This window comes from Chlorocebus sabaeus, chromosome 23 (assembly GCF_047675955.1).
Source record: "Chlorocebus sabaeus isolate Y175 chromosome 23, mChlSab1.0.hap1, whole genome shotgun sequence".
In the NCBI taxonomy this organism is placed as follows: Eukaryota; Metazoa; Chordata; class Mammalia; order Primates; family Cercopithecidae; genus Chlorocebus; species Chlorocebus sabaeus.
Window position 1 is genome coordinate 44,092,893 of NC_132926.1, and position 20,611 is coordinate 44,113,503.

Sequence of the window (20,611 nt, forward strand, 5' to 3'; positions counted from 1 at the left end):
CAGGGTATATTCAGTATGGTTAAACTCTCTGAAGTTTTTCAGGGCTGACTTGCAAAGAAGAAGTGGACATTGTACATATGAATGAGACTTTACAACCACATGCGGGAAAATTAGTAGAGGCTTCTAAGAGAGAACTGAAGCAGAACAGATTCTGTGGGTTCTGAAAGCTGAGGGAGACAGCATTGCAGAGGTGAACAGGCTGCCTGGGTTGCTCTGTAGAGTATATGATCAAACCGATTTGAAACAAAATTTAGCTGTAAGCATCAGTCCTGCTTTTCATGGTTGAACTTCACAGAATGAGATTCTGGGAGTCAAAGGGAATAACATTTTATGCTATTTTACTGTGTAATTCTGGGAAAGGAGCTTTTTTTCTGTGACCCAGTTTAACTGTCTAAAAATAAAAAAAACACCCTGAATTCAAAGGAAGAATCTGTAAGTGAAAGGCTCACTTTAAGTGTTTAAAAGGTTGGCGATGGCATTTAAGATTCTGATGACATTGTCTGAAATTTCCTGAAACTAACCCCATTCAGGCCTCCACCCACAGGATAAAGGTCTTCTTTCCATCCTGGTCTCACTCTACCCCTCCCACCCCCAAATGACAGGGATCTGACCCTCCCTAGATTATATTTATCACAGAAAACAAGAAAGACCAGGAAGAAAGGGCATAGTAAAAAGTAGGAGGCTTCCACATCAACGTGGAGTCATAATATGTACTTACAGGATGATCAGTTAATACATTTGAGAAAGTGCTTTGTAAGCTGTTACCATGAAAACAAAATGGATTATGCTCCTCAAAAGAATATAAACTGTTTTACTTATTGTGTTCTACCCCAGTGCCTGGCACTTTTTTTGGGGTGACTTTTTATTGGATTTTTTTTTTTTTTTTTTTTTTTTTAGAGACAGGGTCTCACTATGTTGCCCAGGCTGGTCTTCAATTGCTGGACTCAAGTGATTCTCCTGGCCAAAGTGTTGGGATTACAGGCCAGGCTTGAGCCACTGTGCCCAGCTGGTGGAAAATTTTAATTATATGAAGGTAGAAAGAATAGTTTAATGTGACTCCATATATCCATCTCCCAGCTTCAGACTATTATCAACCCATCACATAGGTGCTTAATGTTTTGGGAAGAAAAGAAGGGAGTTTGGCAGTTTCTTAGACATAATTTACCCCATCTTTCTTTCTTGGGAAGATTATGATCAACATGAACAATAAATCAGAAAAATCACATTTCCTGTACTTTACATTAGGTTAATCACATTTGAGAAAAACAAAAGTGAAAATCTTTTTTTTTTGAGATGGAGTTTCGCTCTTGTCACCCAGGCTGGGGTGCAATGGCACGACCCCGGCTCACTGCAACCTCTGCCTCCTGGGTTCAAGCGATTCTCCTGCCTCAGCCTCCTGAGTAGCTGGGATTATAGGCATGTGCTACTACGCCTGGCTAATTTTGCATTTCTAGTAGAGACAGAGTTTCACCATGTTGGTCAGGCTGGCCTTGAACTCCTGACCTCAGGTGATCCACCCGCTTTGACCTCCCAAAGGTGCTGGGATTACAGGTATGAGCCACTGTGCCTGAACAGAAATTCTTTTTTTTGAGATAGGGTCTCACTCTGTTGCCGAGGCTGGAGTGCAGTGCCATAGTCATGGCTCACTGAAGCCTTGACTCCCCACGCTCAAATGATCCTCTCAACTCAGCCTCCTGCGTAGCTGGGCCTACAGGTGTGTGTCACCATGCCCGACTAATTTTTGTATTTTTTTCGGTAGAGATGAGGGTTTCACTGTATTGCCCAGGCTGGTCTTGAACTCCTGGGCTCAAGCGATCCACCCACCTCAGCCTCCCAAAGTGCTGGAATTACAGGCTTGAGTCACCACGCCTGGCCAAAAGTGACATTCTTAGTAACACCTTTCAATCTGAACTACATAGTAAAAGGATTATAAAATAATCATTTTGGTTTTTTTTTTTTTTTTTTGGAGTCTTGCTCTGTCGCCCAGGCTGGAGTGCAGTGGCGTGATCTTGGCTCACTGCAAGCTCCGCCTCCTGGGTTCATGCCATTCTCCTGCTTCAGCCTCCCGAGTAGCTGGGACTACAGGTGCCTGCCACCTCACCTGGCTAATTTTGTTCTTGTATTTTCAGTAGAGACGGGGTTTCACTGTGTTAGCCAGGATGGTCTCGATCTCCTGACCTCGTGATCCACCCACCTCAGCCTCCCAAAGTGCTGGGATTACAGGTATGAGCCACCGTGTCCAGCCATCATTTTGATGTGATAAAAACCCAGACCTTAAACTTTGTTACTCATGCCTGTGATTAAAAGTTCGCCATGCCTAAGGTTTTTTTTTGTTTTAATTATAGCACAGCAGGAGGGTGTTGGGAGGTGCCTGGAAACCCTGGCTGACTGGTCAGGCCATCAGCCTGCTGCCTTGACTGTGATATGGATGGAATGGGGCCAAGGTCTCCATGTTTCTTGGTGTTTCTACTTTCTTTATCTTCGACCCTTGTACTGAAGGCTGGTTCTTTATCTCTAAGGACACAGATAATAGGCAGCCAAGTTTGCCTGAACAGACTTTTTGGCAGTTTCCAACCTTGTTTTCTGGAGGGGAAGAAGAGGGTGGTAAAAAGCCTACCACTCTTGCCGACTGAAAGGGGCATCTACAGGGCTGAGTGTCTGGGTGAGTAACTTTCCTTTGGTCCTATCACATTTAGGTAAAATGAAGCTTTTTGGTATAGTGATATAGTGGGGAATGTGCAGGTTTTAGAGTAAAATAGACCAGGGTTTGAATTTCCTCTCTATATGGTTCTCACATTTCTCATTTGCAAAATGGTTTAAGAAATACTTTATTTAAAAATACATAGTGTAGGGACCAGCACAGTCAGGTGCTCAATACATAGTTGCTACTTTTTGATGAAAATGAAGACGTTGCAATCAGAAAACTGATTAAGTAATACAACTGGCCAGGAAGTGTAACACTCAACTGCACTTGTAATTAGAGAAATGCAAGTTCAATAATGTGTGCCATTGTTTTTGCTCATTAGATTGGCTAAAAATATACATAAAGTCCATTTTTGGTGAAAGTTTAAGCAAATAGTCATTCTCATATATTTTTATGAAGCCTCTTTGGAGGTAGGTTTGGTAAAATATATTAAATTTTAACTGTGTTATTCTTTAATTCAACAATTTTGTTTCCAGGAATCTGTTCTACACAAATATACATGAGTATACAAACATATTGTAGTACTGTTTTTCATAGTGAAAACTATGAACAAATTTACTAATATGGATATATTTTTAAAGAATAATATGTGTAAAAAGCATATTAGAGTATTATACTATGATCCTATTTATGTTAAGGAAAAGATAATTGTGGGTGTACATTTTATAAATGTATGAAAAGAGGTCTGAGAGGATATATTTCACAAGGTTTACTTTTGGGGGAAGTAGAGATTAGGGTGAAGTGAGAGTTTTGCTTTTCATTCTTTTATCCCCCCATTAATATGCTACATATGCTTTTCTTTATTCTTCTAAATCTTTGAATTTTCCTAATGACTATGTATTATAATTTTTGGTGCCAAAAATCAGGAACAAATATGTATTATTTTTGTATTTGTAAAAACAATTTAACAAAAGGGTGAAAACGTGAATTTAGACTATCTGTAAGGTCCTCTGTAAGTACTTGCTAGACTCAATATCATGGTTGGGTAGAGACAGTTCTTGGATCTGGAAGGGTGGGAAGAGCTTATATTTAAGAAGCAAAACTTCCACTTCATGGTTTGGGGCTTGGATTTTTGGACCAATAAACCCAAGTGACCCCTTCTGAAGACAGTAGACAGTATGGGAGAGGTTAACAGGTGTTTCTGTAGTGTTGTCCTATCCAAGGTCCTCTATTTTTAAAAAAAGAAAGGTCTTGGGCTTCTTTGGAAGAGGCAAAGCAGTCTCTGAGTTGCAGTATGTCCAAGTCCAAGATGGTGGGGCTGGCATAGAACCTTCCAAGTTCTTTCTGCCTCTTTGCTTCCTTTCAGTTGACATGTCAGATTTTTTGTTTATTTGTTTGTTTTTTTGACACGGAGTTTCACTCTTGTTGCCTAAGCTGGAGTGCAGTGGCCCGATCTCAGCTCGCTACAACCTCCGCCTCCCGCATTCAAGTGATTCTCTTGCCTCAGCCTCCCGAGTAGCTGGGATTATAGGGATGCGCCACCATGGCCGGCTAATTTTGTATTTTTTGTAGAGACGGGGTTTCTCCATGTTGGTCAGGCTGATCTTGAACTCCCAACCTCAGATGATCTGTCCACCTCGACCTCTCAAAGTGCTGGGATTACAGGCATGAGCCATGTGCCCGGCCCTGTTTTTATTTGTTTTGAGGCAGGGTCTCCACTCTGTCACCCAGGATGGAGTATAGTTGAGTGATCAGAGCTTACTGTGGCCTTGAACTCATGGACTCAAGCGATCCCCTCACCTAAGCCTCCCAGAAGTTGGGACTATGGGCACATACCACCACACCAGGCCAATGTTTAAATTTATTTTATTTTATTTTTGTAGAGAAAAGGGCTCACTTTGTTGCCCAGGTTGGTCTTGAACTCCTAGCCTCAGGCAATCCTTCCACCTCAGCCTCCCAAAGTGCTGAGATTATAGACATGAGCCACTGTGCCTGGCCCAGCATGTCAGATTTTATTAGATATTCTGGATCCCTAATAATGAAATTTTTCTTTAGGTTTTATGAAGCTTTCTCGGGTTATAAGTGCCCACAAACTTTTTGTAGTCTGCACATTTAGCTCCCAGCACTGTGGACAATATTTGAGTGAGAAAACAGACAAAACTTCTTATTGAAGATAGGAATGGAGGCTGACAGATGGAAAGTCCTGTTTTCCTGGGTAACTTACTCCAAATGAAAAGAGGTTTCATGGAGTTAAGAAATGTATCACTCTAGGCTGGGCGTGGTGGCTCACGCCCGTCATCCCAGCATTTTGGGAGGCAGAGGTGGGTGGATCATCTGAGGTCAGGAGTTCAAGACCAGCCTGACCAACATGGTGAAACCCTGTCTCTACTAAAAATACAAAATTAGCTGGGCATAGTGGCCCATGCCTGTAATCCCAGCTACTCGGGAAGCTGAGGCAGGAGAATCGCTTGAACCCAGGAGGCAGAGATTGTAGTGAGCTGAGATCGCACCATTGCACTCCAGCCTAGGCAACAAGAGCACAAAACTCCGTCTCAAGGAAAAAACAAAAACAAAAACAAAAACAAGAAATGTATCACTCTGAAGCCGGACACAGTGGCTCGTGCCTGTAATCACAGCACTTTGGGACTCCGAGGTGGGCAGATCACTTAAGGCCAGGAATTCGAGATCAGCCTGGCCAACATGGTGAAATATCGTTTCTATTAAAAATACAAAAATTAGTCGGACATGTTGGCGCATGCCTATAATTCCTGCTAGTCGGGTGGCTGAGGCATGAGACTCACTTGAACCTGAGAGGCAGAGATTGCAGTGAGCCAAGATCTCACCACTGCAGTCCAGCCTGAGTGAAGGAGTGACTCTGCCTAAAAAAAAAAAAAGTATCACTCTAATATCCTTCAGAATTCTCTGATTTTTATGTTGTAGTCAGAAGGAGATGGGCATTGAGGTAGTGGCAAAGGTCTGCATGGGGTACAATGATACTATATTTCATCACATTGCTAAATACTTTTTAAAATATTGTGAATATATGAGAGAGAGCATGTAATGCATACATACAATTTGAAAAATAATTATGAAAAACAAACCCCATATACCTTCTACTTGGCTTGAGAACTAGAATATTACAAAAGCTCTGAAGGTCCTAGGGGGTCAGCCAACATGCTGGTACAATTTGGCCACTGCACAAAGACGACGTGCCAAGGGGAGAGGGATTTGCCCCCTAAAGAATGGAGCTTCTTCCTTGGGTACAAAGAAACCATCTGCTGCTAGGCTGAGGGTCCATGGGCTGGTTCCTACCCAGTGGATATGTCGTTTTTCTAATTCTCTGCTCAGAAAACGGTTGTTTTTTTCTAGTTCACATAGAGGCCTCTTTTGGTGAGTGTACTGTGTTCTAGGGGTACAGGGTCACACCTATAAGTTCTGTACCTTCCACTGTAAGTAACAATTATATTGAATTTTGGATTATTATTTTTCTTTAGTGTTTTACCATGTCCATATGCATGTGGAAATTATCTACCTCTCTTTCCCTCTACTCCAAAGTGCCATTCGGCATTGTATTAGCGTTTTTTTTTTTTTTTTTTTTTTTTTTTAATTGCTATAACAAATTACCACAAACTTAGTGGCTCAAACACACAGATTTGTATGTGGGGGGCAGTGGGTATATGGGAAATCGTACTTTCTGCTTCATTTTGCTATAAACCTAAAGCTGCTCTAGAGTTCTGTTTTTTGGTTTTTGGATTTCTTCCTTTCTTTCTTTTTCTTTTTCTTTTTTTTTAAAGGCATTAGGTACCAGCATTAGGGGAAGCTTGGAACTCTCTGTACTAAATTTTGCAACTTTTCTGTAAACCTAAAGTTATTCTAAAATAAAAAGGTTATTTAAAAATTTAAAAAATATAATACAAATGTATTATAGTTCTGTAGGTCAGAAGTCTGACATGGGTCTCACTGGGCTAAAATCAGGCCCTTAGAGGAATATCTGGGGGTCTATAGCAAAGAGTCTGCTTGCTTGCCTTTCCTAGCTTCTAGAGGTAGTCCACATTCCCTGGTTCATGGCCTCCATTCATTTTCAAAGCCAGCAATGGCAAATTGAGTTATTCTCATATCCATCACTCCAGTGTCTTCTGCCTTCCTCTCCCATTTATAAAGGCCCGTGTGATTACATTGGGCCTACCCAGATAATCTGGGATACTTTCCCCATCTCTGGGTCAGTTGAGCAACTTTAATTCTTGCCTATAACCTTTATTCCCATTTGTTATGTGCCCTAACATATTCACAGGTTCTAGGGAATAAAATTTGGACATTTTTTGTTTGTTTGTTTTTGAGATGGAGTCTTGCTCTGTCACCAGGCTGGAGTGCAATGGCACGATCTTGGCTCACTGCAACCTCTGCCTCCTGGGCTCAAGCAATTCTCCTGCCTCAGCCTCCCAAGTAGCTGGGACTACAGGTGTGTGCCACCACGCCCTACTAATATATATATATATATATATAATATATATATATTTTATATATATATATTATATATATATATATTTTAGTAGAGACAGGGTTTCACCCTGTTAACCAGGATGGTCTTGATCTCCTGACCTCATGATCTGCCCGCCTCGGCCTCCCAAAGTGCTGGGATTACAGGTATGAGCCACCTCGCCCAGCCTGAATGTGGACATCTTTGGGACATCATTATTCTGCCTGCACTAGCCATCTTTACGTAGTACTTTGCCACATGCTTGTTCTGCCCCCAACTAAAAATGATTGTTCTTTTGTTTCTTTTCTACAGATAGCTCACTCCATATCCGTCAACTTTGAGTTGCTTTCTGAGCAAGTGAAAAGAAGTGGTCAGGCATGGTGGCTCACACCTGTAATCCCAGCACTTTGGGAGGCCAAGGCAGGTGGATCATGAGGTCAGGAGTTCAAGACCAGCTGGCCAAGATGGTGAAACCCCGTCTCTACTAAAAGTACAAAAATTAGCTGGGCGTGGTGGTGGGTGCCTGTAATCCCAGCTACTTGGGAGGCCGAGGCAGAGAATTCCTTGAACCCGGGAGGCAGAGGTTGCAGTGAGCTGAGATTGTGCCACTGCACTCCAGCCTAGGTGACAGAGTGAGACTCCATTTCAAAAAAAGAAAGAAAAGAAGAAATACCCTTATTCTGATATAGTAATAATGTCTCATAATAGTATTAAACTACTGAATTAAATGTATTTTCTGGACATTAACTCAGCATTTATCAATAGCTCCAAATTGAGTTTCAGGAGCAAACTAAGGCCATTCAGAGACTACCACTTACATTCCCTATTGTTTTCAACTTTCACAATTCCAAAATGAAAACACATACAAGAAAGGCAGAAAACAGAAATGCACAAAAAGAAAAATTCTAAAGGAAACACCTGTGTAGCCACCACCCAATTAGGGAAAGAGAAAATAGACAATGCCCCTTCCTCAAAGCTCGCTTTGTGGCTCTTGTCTGTCACATACCGCCTGTCTCTTCTTAGAGATAAACCACCATCCTGACTTTTACAGTAATCAGTTGCTTGGCAGTTACTAGTCTGTGTTAGTACATTTTCATGCTGCTGATAAGGACATACCCGAGACTGGGCAATTTACAAAAGAAACGGGTTTATTGGACTTACAGTTCCACATGGCTGGGGAGGCATCACAATCATGGCTGAAGGAAGGAGGAGCAAGTCACATCTTACGTGGATGGCAGCAGGCAAAGAGGGAGCTTGTGAAGGGAAACTCCGTCTTAGAAAGCCTCCAGATCTTGTGAGACTTATTCACTATCACGAGAACAGCATGGGAAAGACCTGCCCCCATGATTCAATTACTTCCCACTGCATCCCCCCTACAATATGTGAGAATTCAAGATGAGAGTTGGGTGGGGACACAGCCAAACCATATCATAGTCTTTGTAATTTTTTTTTTTAAGATGGAGTTTCACTCTTGTTGCTCAAGCTGGAGTGCAGTGGTGCGATCTTGGCTCACTGCAACCTCTGCCCCCTGGGCTCAAGCAATTCTCCTGCCTCAGCCTCCTGAGTAGCTGGGATTACAAGCACCTGCCACTATGCCCAGCTAATTTTTTGTATTTTTAGTAGAAATGGGGTTTCACCATGTTAGTCAGGCTGGTCTCGAACTCCTGACCTCAGGTGATCTACCCTCCTCAGCCTCCCAAATTGTTGGGATTACAGGTGTGAGCCACCATACCTGGCCACTCTTTGTAATTTTACCACCTGTGTATGTACCTCTGACTAGTTTTGTCTGATTTTGAACTTTATTAAAAGAGCCATTCTGTAGGTTTCTTTTGTATTTTATTTACCTTCTTTATTGCTATGATTCAACCATGCAGTTACCTGTAGGTCTAAGTTTATTCATTCTTTTTTTTTTTTCTTTTTTTCTTTTTGAGATGGGGTCTGGCTCTGTTGCCCAGGCTGAAGTGCAATGATAGGGTCTTGGCTTACTGCAGCCTCCGCCTCCCAGGCTCAAACCATCCTCCCACCTCAGCCTCCTGAGGAGCTGTGATTACAGGTGTGTGCCACTGCGCTTGGCTAATTTTTGTATTTTTTGTAGAGATAGGGTTTTGCCACGTTACCCAGGCTCATCTCAAACTCCTGAGCTCAAGTGATCTGCCCACCTCAGCCTCCCACAGGGCTACGATTACAGGCATGAGCCACCATGCCTGGTCTCATTCTTTTTTTGTTGTTATATATATTTCCTTGTATGGTCTATCCTTCTGTGGCTGGAGTGTTTTGTTTCCATTTTTGGACTATTAGAATTAATGCAGATGTGAACATTTTTGTACCTATATTCTGCTACCTTTGTGCACACAGATCTCCAGAGTATATACTCAGGAGTGGAATTGTTTAGTTCTAGAGTTATGTTTTCAATTTTAGAATTTACACGCTACTAGCAGTGAAAAAGATTCTGTTGTTCTGCATCACTTGATGCTATCAGACTTACTAATTTTGGCCATGCTGGTGAGTTTATTATGGTGGATGTAAAGTTGTATCTTTTAGTATGCGTTTCCCTGATTAGTAATGTGGTTGAGTATTTTTCATACATGTGTTGGCCATTTGGGTTTCCTTTTATGTGCAACCCCTATAAAAAAGTGTATTTTTGTAATTTCATATTAGATTGTCTTTTTAAAAAATTTAAAATTTATTTCCAGAAGTTCTTTATATCATGCGGATAGTAGTCCTTTTTGGGGTTGAATGTTTTATAGCTAACTTTTCCAGTCTTTTGGCTTGAATTTTCACTTTTTTAATAGTGTCAAATGTAAAATAGCTGAATTTATCAATCCTTACTTTACCATGAAAAGGTTGTGTTTTATTTAAGAATCATGAAGACATTGTCTTATATTATCTGTTTTATTTTTTTGTTTTTTATTTTTTGAGACAGAGTCTTGCTTTGTTGCCCAGGTTGGAGTGCAATGGTGCGATCTCAGGTCACTGCAACCTCCGCCCCCTGGGTTCAAGCGATTCTCCTGCCTCAGCCTCCTGAATAGCTGGGATTACAGGCGTGTGCCACCATGTCTGGCTAATTTTTGTATTTTTAGTAGAGACAGGGTTTCACCATATTGGTCAGCCTGGTCTCGAACCCTTGACCTCAGATGATCTGCCCACCTTGGCCTCCCAAAGTGCTGGGAATACAGGTGTGAGCCACAGCGCCCGGCCTATTATCTTTTTTTAAAAGCTTGCTTTAAAGTATCTTTTTTAGGCTGGTGCAGTGGCTCATGCTTGTAATCCTAGCACTTTGGGAGGCTGAGGTTGGAGGATCTGTTGAGGCCAGGAGTTCAAGACCAGCCTGGGCAACACAGCAAGACTTTGTCTCTACCAAAACAAAAAACAAAAAACAAAAAACAAAAAAAACCCACCTGGGCATGACAGCATGTGCCTATAGTTCCAGCTACACAGGAGGTTGAGGTGGGAGGATCACTTGAGCCCAGGAGTTCTGGGCTACAATGAGCTATAATGGAGCCACTGTACTCCAGCCTGGGAGATGGAGTGAGATACTTTCTCTAATAAAAATACCAAAATACCCCCTTTTTATTGTGCAATATTCATATACAAAATGTCCTGGCTGGGTATGGTGGCTCACACCTGTAATCCCAGCACTTTGGGAAGGTGAGGCAAAAAGATTGCTTGAGCCCAGGAGTTTGAGACCAGCCTGGGCAACGGAGAGAGATCCCATTTCTGTTAAAAAAAAAAAAAAAAAAAAAAAAAAAAAGAAAAAGAAGAAAAGAGGCTGGGTGCGGTGGCTGACGCCTGTAATTCCAGCACTTTGGGAGGCCAAGGCGGGCAGATCATGAGGTCAGGAGTTCGAGACCAGCCTGACCAACATGGTAAAACCCTGTCTCTACTAAAATATAAAAAATTAGCCAGATGTGGTGGCGCATGCCTGTAATCCCAGCTACTTGGGAGGCTGAGGCAGGGGAATCGCTTGAACCCGGGAGGTGGAGGTTGCAGTGAGCCAAGATTGTGCCACTGCACTTCAGCCTGGTGACAGAGCAAGACTCAGTCTCAAAGAAAAAAGAATAATGCCCAAACAAGGTAAACACAGGTCAACAATTTATTCTTATTTATTATTATTTTTTGAGACAGGGTCTCTCTGTGTCACCCAGGGTGGAGTGCAGTGGCACAATCATGGATCACTGCAGCTTTGACCTCCTGGTCTCAAGCAATCCTCCCACCTCGGCCTCCTGAGTAGCTGGGACTACAGGTGTGTTACCATGCCTGGCTAATTTTTAATTTTAATTTTTATAGAGATGGGGTCTCACTATGGTGCCCAGGCTGGTCTCCAATTCCTGATCTCAAGTGATTCTTGCTGGCCTGGTCAATTTCTTTTATTGTTGTTGTTCTTTTTTTTTTTTTTTTGAGACAGAGTCTGGCTCTGTTGCTCAGGCTGGGATGAAGTGGCACAATCTCAGCTCACTGTAACCTCCACTTCCTGGGTTCGAGTGATTCTCCTGCCTCAGCCTCCCAAGTAGCAGGGACTACAAGCCTGCGCCACCACGCCTGGCTACTTTTTGTATTTTTAGTAGAGACAGGCTTTCACCATGTTAGCCAGGCTGGTCTCCAACTCTTGGCTTCAGGTGGTCCACCCTCCTCAGCCTCCCAAAGTGCTGGAATTACAGGTGTGAGCCACTGCGCCTGGCCCCTGGTCAATTTAATACAAAGCAAACACCCATGTAACCACCACTGCTCATATCAAGAATAAAAGCATTCTTATTTTTGTGTCTCCAGGCACTCTTGCCCCTCGTTCCCAAAAGAACCAGAACCAGCATCATGATGTCTATGTTAGTCACTTCCTGGCTTTTTTTTTTTTTTTTTTTTTTTTAAGTTTTTCCCCTAATTTGTATCCCTAAACACAATGATTTAGTTTTGCTTTTTTGGGGAAACACTGTTATATTTAATTTCAATTAAAGAAAAAACTGAAAAACTTAAGGAGCTAGTTTTTATTTTTAAACTTTTTGAAATACAAAATATATATGGAGAAGTATACAGATCATGAGTACAGCTCACTGAATTGTCCCTGGGTGAACATATCCATGTAACTTCCCCCTAGGTTAAGAAATGGAATATCTTCTCATGACCCTTCCTTATTATTGATTTCTTCCTTCCTCAAAAAGACTTCCCTCCTTAAACACAATTCTGACTTCTAAAATGATAGTTTAGTTTTCTCTGCTTTTGAACTGTTTTTAATGGATTCATACAATATGTGTTTGTGTCTGGCTTCTTTCATTTATTTTTGTGATTCATCATATTGTTTGCAGCTGTAGTTTGTTCATTTTCATTGTTTACATGGTATGAAGATACCATACTGTATTAATCATTCATCATTCTATCATTGATAACTACCTGAGCTTGAGTTTCCATTTTTTTTCCACCAATATAAAAAATGCAGCTATGAACTTCAGGGTCTTCCCCTGTTGCGCAGGCTGGAGTGCAGTGGTGCGAGCATAGCTCACTGTAACCTTGAAACTTCCGGGCTCAAATGATCCTCCTGCCTTAGCCTCCTGACTAGCTGGGATTACAGGTGCAAAGCACTGTCCCTGGCTATTAATTTTTTTTTTTTGAGACAGGGTCTTGCTCTGCTGCCCAGGCTGGAATGCAGTGGTGCTTACTGCAGGCTTGAATTCCCAGGCTCAAGTGATTTCTCCCGTCTCAGTGCCACCCCCGACCAAAATTTTTTTTTTAAGAGATGGGGTCTTGCTATGTTGCCCAGGCTGGTTTCAAACTCTTGGGCTTAAGCAATTCTCCTGCCTTGGCCTCCCAAAGTGCTGGGATTATGGGTGTGAACCACATTGCCCAGCTCTTTTACTTTTAATTAGGAATTAATATATTTACACTGATTGTAATTACTCATATTTGAATTTATTTCTGCTATCTAATGTTTTACTATTTGTCCTCCTTTAAAATTTTTTATCCATTTTTAAAATTAAGATCTTCCCATTTTATTTTATCCCCCTAATAAACTGGAAGTTATATATACTGTTTAATTTCTTGTAGTGATTATGTAGAAATTTTAACATATATATTTAACTCAACAAATTATAAACTTATTTAGCCTACTCTTAAACAATACAAAGCCTTCTAATACTTTCATTTACCCTCTCACAATAGCACATGTAAAATTATTGAACAATAGTAGAATTTAGACATTGTTGCCATTATTTTGGATAGTGTTTAGATTTACAGCAAACATGCAAACGATTTTCTTTGTTCACCATTACTTCTCGCATTTTGAATCTTCCTTCTGGAAGATGGTAATTTTCTCTTAACATTTTGAAGATATACTGCAGTATCATTTGGCTTCTATTGTTACTATTGAAAGGTCTGTTGTCAGTCAAATTATCTTTTCTTTGAAGATTAGTGTCTTTTTTCTTTTTCTTTCTTTTTTTGAGATGGAGTCTTGCTCTGTCACCCAGGCTGGAGTGCAATGGCGCAATCTCAGCTCAATGCAACTTCTGCCTCCCAGGTTCAAGCGATTCTCCTGCCTCAGCCTCTTGAGTAGCTGGGATTACAGGCGTGTGCCACCACACCTGGCTAATTTTTGTATTTTTAGTAGAGGCAGGGTTTTGTCACGTTGGCCAGGCTGGTGTCAAACTCTTGACCTCAGGCAATCCACTCACCTTGGCCTCCCAGAGTGTTGGGATTACAGGCGTGAGCCACTGTACCTGGCCTAATGTCTTTTCTTGCTGCCTAATTTTAAGATCCCCTTTCTCTCTGGGTACTAAACTTTAACTATGTGTGCATTTTATACTTTCCAGCATGGCAAGTTTTAGTCTTCCAGAATTTAGGATATTTACCTTCAATTCTGGAAAATGTTCAGCCACTATTCTTTGAATATTGTCTTCCCTCCATTCTATTATCTCCCTTTTTTTTTTTTTTTTTTTTTGAGATGGAGTCTCCCTCTGTCGCCCAGGCTAGAGTGTTGTGGCGCAATCTTGGCTCACCGCAACCTCTGCCTCTCAGATTCAAGCAATTCTCCTGTCTCAGCCTCCTGAGTAGCTGGGATTACAGGCATGCACCACCATGCCCGGCTGATTTTTTATTTGTATTTTTAGTAGAGACAGGGTTTCACCATATTGGCCAGGCTAGTCTGGAACTCCAGACCTTGTGATCCTCCTGCCTCAGCCTCCCAAAGTTCCGAAAGTGCTGGGATTACAGGTGTGAGCCACTGCGTGCGGCCTTTTTTTTTTTTTTATATGGAGTCTCGCTCTGTCACTAGGCTGGAGTGCAGTGGCGCAATCTCGGCTCACTGCAACCTCTGTCTCCTGGGTTCAAATGATTCTCCTGCCACAGCCTCCCCAGTAGGTGGGATTACAGTCATGTGCCACCACGCCTGGCTAACTTTGTATTTTTAGTAGAGATGGGGTTTCACCATGTTGGTCAGGCTGGTCTTGAATTCCTGACCTCGTGATCCACCTGCCTCGGCCTCCCAAAGTGCTGGGATTACAGGCTTGAACCACCGCACCCAGCCAGGTTGGTTTCTTTCTATGAAGGCCTAAAATAGAGATGTACACCTTCATGTTTTGGAGCTTCTCTGCTGATGAACTTGGGGATTCAGAAAACATTAAATGCTTCTGTAAATTGTTATCTACTTTAGTGGAAAAGAGCAGTTAGGTGTAAATGTTTGGCAAAACATACAGCTGTAGTTAGACCGCAATCTGTAAACATTGCCACAGAAAATGTGGTCTGAATGAAAGGTGCCTGAAGGCTGGGCCTGGTGGCTCATGCCTGTAATCCCAGCACTTTGGGAGGCCGAGGTGGGAGGATCTCTTGAGCCCAGGAGTTAAGAGACCAGCCTGGGCAACGTAGTGATAATACGTCTCTACAAAATATATATATATAGCTGGGCATGATGGCGCATGCTTGTAGTCCCAGCTACTTGGGAGGCTGAGGTTGCTTGAACCTGGGATATTGAGGCTGCAGTGAGCTATAATTGGGCCACTGGACCCCAACCTGGGAGACAAAGCAAGACCCTGACTCAAAGGGGGAAAAAAAGGTGTTGAGAAGCAACCTAGCTGGTCAAATGATAGGAAGGCTCAAAAGCCTAGAGCCTCTAAGGAACAGGGAGGGTATAAAAAATGGTGAGACCCTCCTGCCTAGATTTCTGGTTAAAAAGGCAGCAGAAAGTTCATAATTTTGTGAAGGTCATAATCTCACTGAATCTCTGAGCACTTTTTTCTTTCCCCTATATGGACACAGGCAGAGGGAAGAAGAGAAAGGGATATTTATTCTTTGTTATGCATTTATTTTTAACAATAAAAGTTCTGACTGTGGAAAAAATATTTAGCTGATTATAGGAATTTAATAAAGAAGCCAAAACAAATTAGTCTTATAGCTGATGATAGTATTGGCTTACATTATTGTCATACACTGAATTCTAAGTTATCAGGCCAAATATGTGGACTTGGCAAAGATGAGACTTACTGTCAATTGTTCCAGCTCTCCAAACTGGATGTGACTGGCACCAGTGGCCATATGAGTGAATATAGAAGCTGAAATCCACATTATGTTAACTTTGGTTCTATTCCACCAAAAGATTTTATTCCAGAGATACATGAGATGAAGCTTTTCCAGGGCAGAGATCATGATCATGTACCCTAGCACAGTGCCTGACCCATAATAGCTGCCCAAGAAGTATGTGTTGAATAAGTAAGTGGCACAAAGGTTATTCTGGGTTACTAAGATCAGAACAGTATTTGCCATTATTTTGGAGGTTGGCGTGGGATTTGTACACCCTGGAACAGTTTCTTCTCTTTGCAGCTAGTGATATTTTTCTGTTTATGAAAAACACACGTTCTTGCACACTGGCACAATGGTCCTGGGCAAAGTGGCCCAGAAAGATTTCCACTCCATTTCTTGGAAGAGCCAGCAATACATCTCTCTAATGGTGAGTTGCTTCTCTTTTATCAGAGGATTTAAATTTGATGTGTTTTTAGTCCTTCCTTAATTCCCAGTAGAGGAGACTATCTCAAGGAGGAAATTAATTAGCTGAGTTTGACTGAATTTGATAGCATTTTACTGCTCTGTGAGGATCAAGAGTAGTCACAATCTCATCTCCATTTGCACTTGTTTTTCCCTGCACACAAGACTGCATGTAATGATGGCTTCCTATCTGTATTTATAGTCATGTCTTGTTCTACAAATGGGCAGTGTAAATATGCTTCTAACTGGGGAAGAGGTGTGCTTGTATTTATTGTAACTTACAAGGCTCAGAAGATCTTAAAACCAGCACCGAGAGTTTGGGGGAATTCTTAGTGGTTCTTGGTTTTCATTTACAAATAGATAGACAAAGATTTGGCAACTTCTGTCAAGAAAGGTTTTCACACCGGGCCTCATTCCTAGCAATAAAAAGCCAGATATGAAAGCAAGACATTTTCAGATTGTTCTCGAGGCCTCTGAATGCAGTATAGGAGAGGGAACTGAAAAAATTATAGTATATGGCTAATAAAGCACTTTTATGCATACCAATTTATTTAAGTCTTAGTTTCCCTATTTGACTGATGGGGACTCTAAGGTACAACTAAGTTAAGTAACTTGACTAGAGTCACAAGGCTAGTAACAGGGCTAGAACTGGAGCTTGGAATGTTTGTTGTATCTATTTTACTTTTAAATGATATAATTGGTGGGGACAGAATATATCTTTTTGGCTTTTCTGGCTAGGGTGGCTCCAGTTTCTTATTAACATTGTATTAAGAAAGATAAGGCAGTCTTGACTGAACACAAGTTAATCCTTATCCTAGTACTCAAACAGCCTTGCTCAGGGAGATCAGTAAGGGTAAGGAGGACACCTGATTAAAAGTTTCCTTACTGATAGTGCAAGGGATGGGCTCAACATCCTGCTACATCTGGAAGAGCTGAATTCAGTCAAACTCATGTAAAGGAGGGAAGAAGCCATTTACATTCTCTGTGAATAATGAGGGCATTATTAGCCATCTGTAAAGTAACCGCAGAGACAGAGAGCTACTTCCCGACTTCAAGTCTCATTCCAGTGACACTGGTGACCTTGGGGAGGCAGATATGCTGAGGTCCTTCCTGGCATCTAGAATGCAGTCCAGGTTGTAGCAAAGATACATTCCTTCTACGGTGATGTGACTCACGACCTTACTTCTGAGAGGCATAATGTCCCTGTTCAGATGAGCTGGATAGAATGCTTGTTTTCTAGGCTTAAAAGTCATCTTGCAAATAAATAACAATCTTATCTTAAGTAGCAATTTTCCTGGCATGGCCTCATCTCCAGAGGGAGTCTTAGAAACACAAAAGCTTAGTCTATACCAGTCACTTCTCATCCTGGCCAAATAGCTATCGCAAATGCTATTTTTGACTCTATTGATATATTGAAATGTGACGTTTCCATCTACAGGTGAAGAATTTGTAGGAAAAAAGACAAAGTGATGTAATTTTGAAGTATTCTTTTAGTGAGGTATTCTCTCGTCTCTGTAACAAACAGAATTGCTGTTCTTTGCTGTAGGGGCTGTCCTGTGCCATAAAGCATGTTTACCAGCATCCATGACTTTCACCCACCAGCCAATAGCTGATTGTCTCCAGTGGTGACAATCAAAAATGTCTGCATTCAACAGATCCTGAATTCAGAAGGAAAAAAAATGTTTTAAAAAACCCAAAAATGTCTGCACACACAGTCCCCCAAAATTGTCACAGTTGAGAACCACTGTTTTAACTGAAGCAACCAAGTATTACAAAAGAAACCATCTTCTTCCCCCCATCCACCAAAAAACTAAAGTGTTCTGAGATAGACCCCCTCTAGAAATTTCAGAGGATTTAGACAAAGCAGGTAGATTAAATACTCACAGTTATTTAGTTATAAATGGCCAAATCAGAATTGTTGAGGACAATGTCTTTGGAGACTGTTGCTGGTGAGCTGTGATTCTTACCACAGGTGCCTGCCTACCTTTTACCTCAAGTTGAGGCAGTGGGCCTTCAATCGAACTGCTCAGAGCACTTGACCCATGCCTCTTGCAGTCCGAGGGGCACTATGGGCCTGTGTCTGACTCCCATAGGCTGGTGGCTGTTTTGGCAGCAGAGTGGAGGAATGTTGAATATGCACTGGAATTAGCCTGTACTCTCAAGTTTGTTCGGGCAAGAGGTGCATGAGAGCTTGTGTGGACCAGGTGTGAACCATACAGAGCTGCCACTAGGCTAACACAGCAGCATCTTGAGAAAAAAGCTCTCCTTCATCCAGATTCTTTGCTTCCATCTATTGGGAAGTAGTCGTTGTAATTTAGTTTGGACAAAATACTTTACTGCCACCTGCTGGAAAAACATCAAAATAAATAACATACAAAACTACAGTGAGGATGATGTGAATGGCACCCCCTAGGGTACGGAGTGCACAACCTTGTCCCACAATAAAGGGTCGCTTGCAAATGGAGGAGTGTGAGAGTCATCTCAGGTCCTATCTGACAGGGCCTTTACAGAGATGCCCAGGTTTCAACAGACAAGTAGTTGGAGGTGTGTGGAAAGAAGTAAAGAACTACCAAAATAGCTTTACACTTAGACCAATAGAATTATGGGGGGGAACCATCAGAGAAGGGGGATGGTGGTGGCCTCTGAGGTATCCATGAAAAAAAGGTCAGCTTTAAGCATCTACCTTGCCCAGGGAATGTCAAACCATCATACAAAGTTAACAACTTTCCTGCTCCTTTTTCTCCCTGCGTTCCCCAGATTTGGTTATGGTTAGTTAAGCTGGGAGGAGAAACACTAGGCAGGTTAAAGATGACTATGGTCCCCTCTTTGGGGCAAGCAATGAGACAACTGTTCCCAGCTGAAAAAGAGGAAAACATTTCACTCTTCGTGACTCAATGACAATAGGACTCTATTCCTAAGGAGACCACAGAACCCCTAAAAACTCATGGAACCTGCCTGAGTTTTCAATTAGGTACATGACAGATCTACTCCCACTGCACAAATTGAAAGGCATGGCAAAAGACACAAAATAAAAGTTTGTTTTGAATTATAGCCCATGTGCTCCCTATGTAGAACATACTGTTTTTATATTATCAAGTGGGATCTAAAGAATATATCTTCCAAGGATATGTTCTGGAGTTTTTGAGGGGGAAAATGGTCACTGATCAATTCATTTGTTTTTTAAGATCCCATACTTTGTGGGTAGGGCATAAAAATGCAAGGGATGCCAGGGACGGTGGCTCATGCCTGTAATCACAGCACTTTGGGAGGCTGAGGTGGGAGGACCACTTGAGGCCAGGAGTTCAAGACAGTCCTGGGTAACATAGGGAAACCCATCTCTAAAAAAATTTTAAAAAAATTAGCTGGGCATGGTGGCATGTCCCTGTAGTCCCAGCTACTCAGGAGACTAGGGTAGGAATGCTGCTGGAGGTCAGGAAGTTGAGGCTGCATTGAGCCATAATCCAGACACTGTACCCCAGCCTGAGTGACACAGCAAGACCTTGTCTCACACACACATACACACAAAAAGGCAAGGGAATCCTTCCCTCTGGGAGCTTACATCTTAGGTTTCATACTCAGAGCAAAGTATTTATTACAGTCAGTTATGTCAACAAGAGCCTGTGTTGCATATGTAGGGCAGGCTGAGGAAATTTTTAACTCTCTTTGGATTTACTCTCAAGACTTTTACTCACTTACGATAAAGCTTTTGAAGCAATCATATTGCTCCTCTTCTCCAAGCATGGAATCACAGGTAAAGCTTTCATTTAAGATATTTAAAGAGAGATACAAGGCTAAATGCACAGGCTGCACCTTCACTGGGCTGCTCTGAAATCAGGCTCTGTTGATCCTGTTTGGCAGATTTGGAAACTTTTATTTCACTTCACTCAAGTTTAATCAGGCTCCGAGAAATTAATTTGGATAAAACAATTCAACCCAGTGAACAGTGTCTGATTTGTAAACCATGATATGAATTTATTGACAAAAACTGTAAAGCTAGTATAACTAGTCCTAGTCATATGCCTTGGACAATCGCTTCTTATTGGGTATGTAGATTTATTTGAGAGACTCCCAGAATGATGGAAAGGCTACTGGCTGAGTTTGGAATCAGAGTATGGGCCTTTGTATGCTCTTAAAGGAGATCCAGAATTTAGGTTTACTAGGATATAAACTCTACGAAGGCAGGGATTTACTGATGTATCTTAAGAGACTAGAACATAGTAAGCATTCACTAAGTATCTGTTGAATGAGTGAGTGAATCTGATTTCAGATTTAACTGCCCTGAGAGTAAGTGTTGGTTCTGGTCATTAGAATTAGTTGACTCATTCCTGGACAGAGTTCCTGGGAACCTCATAGAACATTCTTATTCAGATTCTTCTGGTTTTAGACTCCTTATGGACCCCACCCTTCAGTTATGACAGCATCAACTGGGTATGTGACACTTAGGTTGCAGGTGGGTTAGTCTCTCTGATGAAATGTGGGAGACACTCTGGCCTCTGTAGCCCATTTACATATCATTTCATAGGATGACTTTA

The 20,611-nt window shown here is 41.7% G+C and overlaps 1 protein-coding gene across 1 annotated transcript in view; it reads left to right on the plus strand.

The window, feature by feature from the left end:
- Positions 1–2,120: 2,120 nt before the first annotated feature.
- Positions 2,121–20,611, plus strand: part of FAM13B (family with sequence similarity 13 member B) — a 107,808-nt gene continuing 89,317 nt past the window's right edge. The window contains exons 1-2 of the mRNA XM_038009688.2: positions 2,121–2,223; positions 2,520–2,662. The gene's annotated coding sequence lies outside the window, so the exon portion shown is untranslated. The remainder of the gene's footprint in view (positions 2,224–2,519; positions 2,663–20,611) is intronic.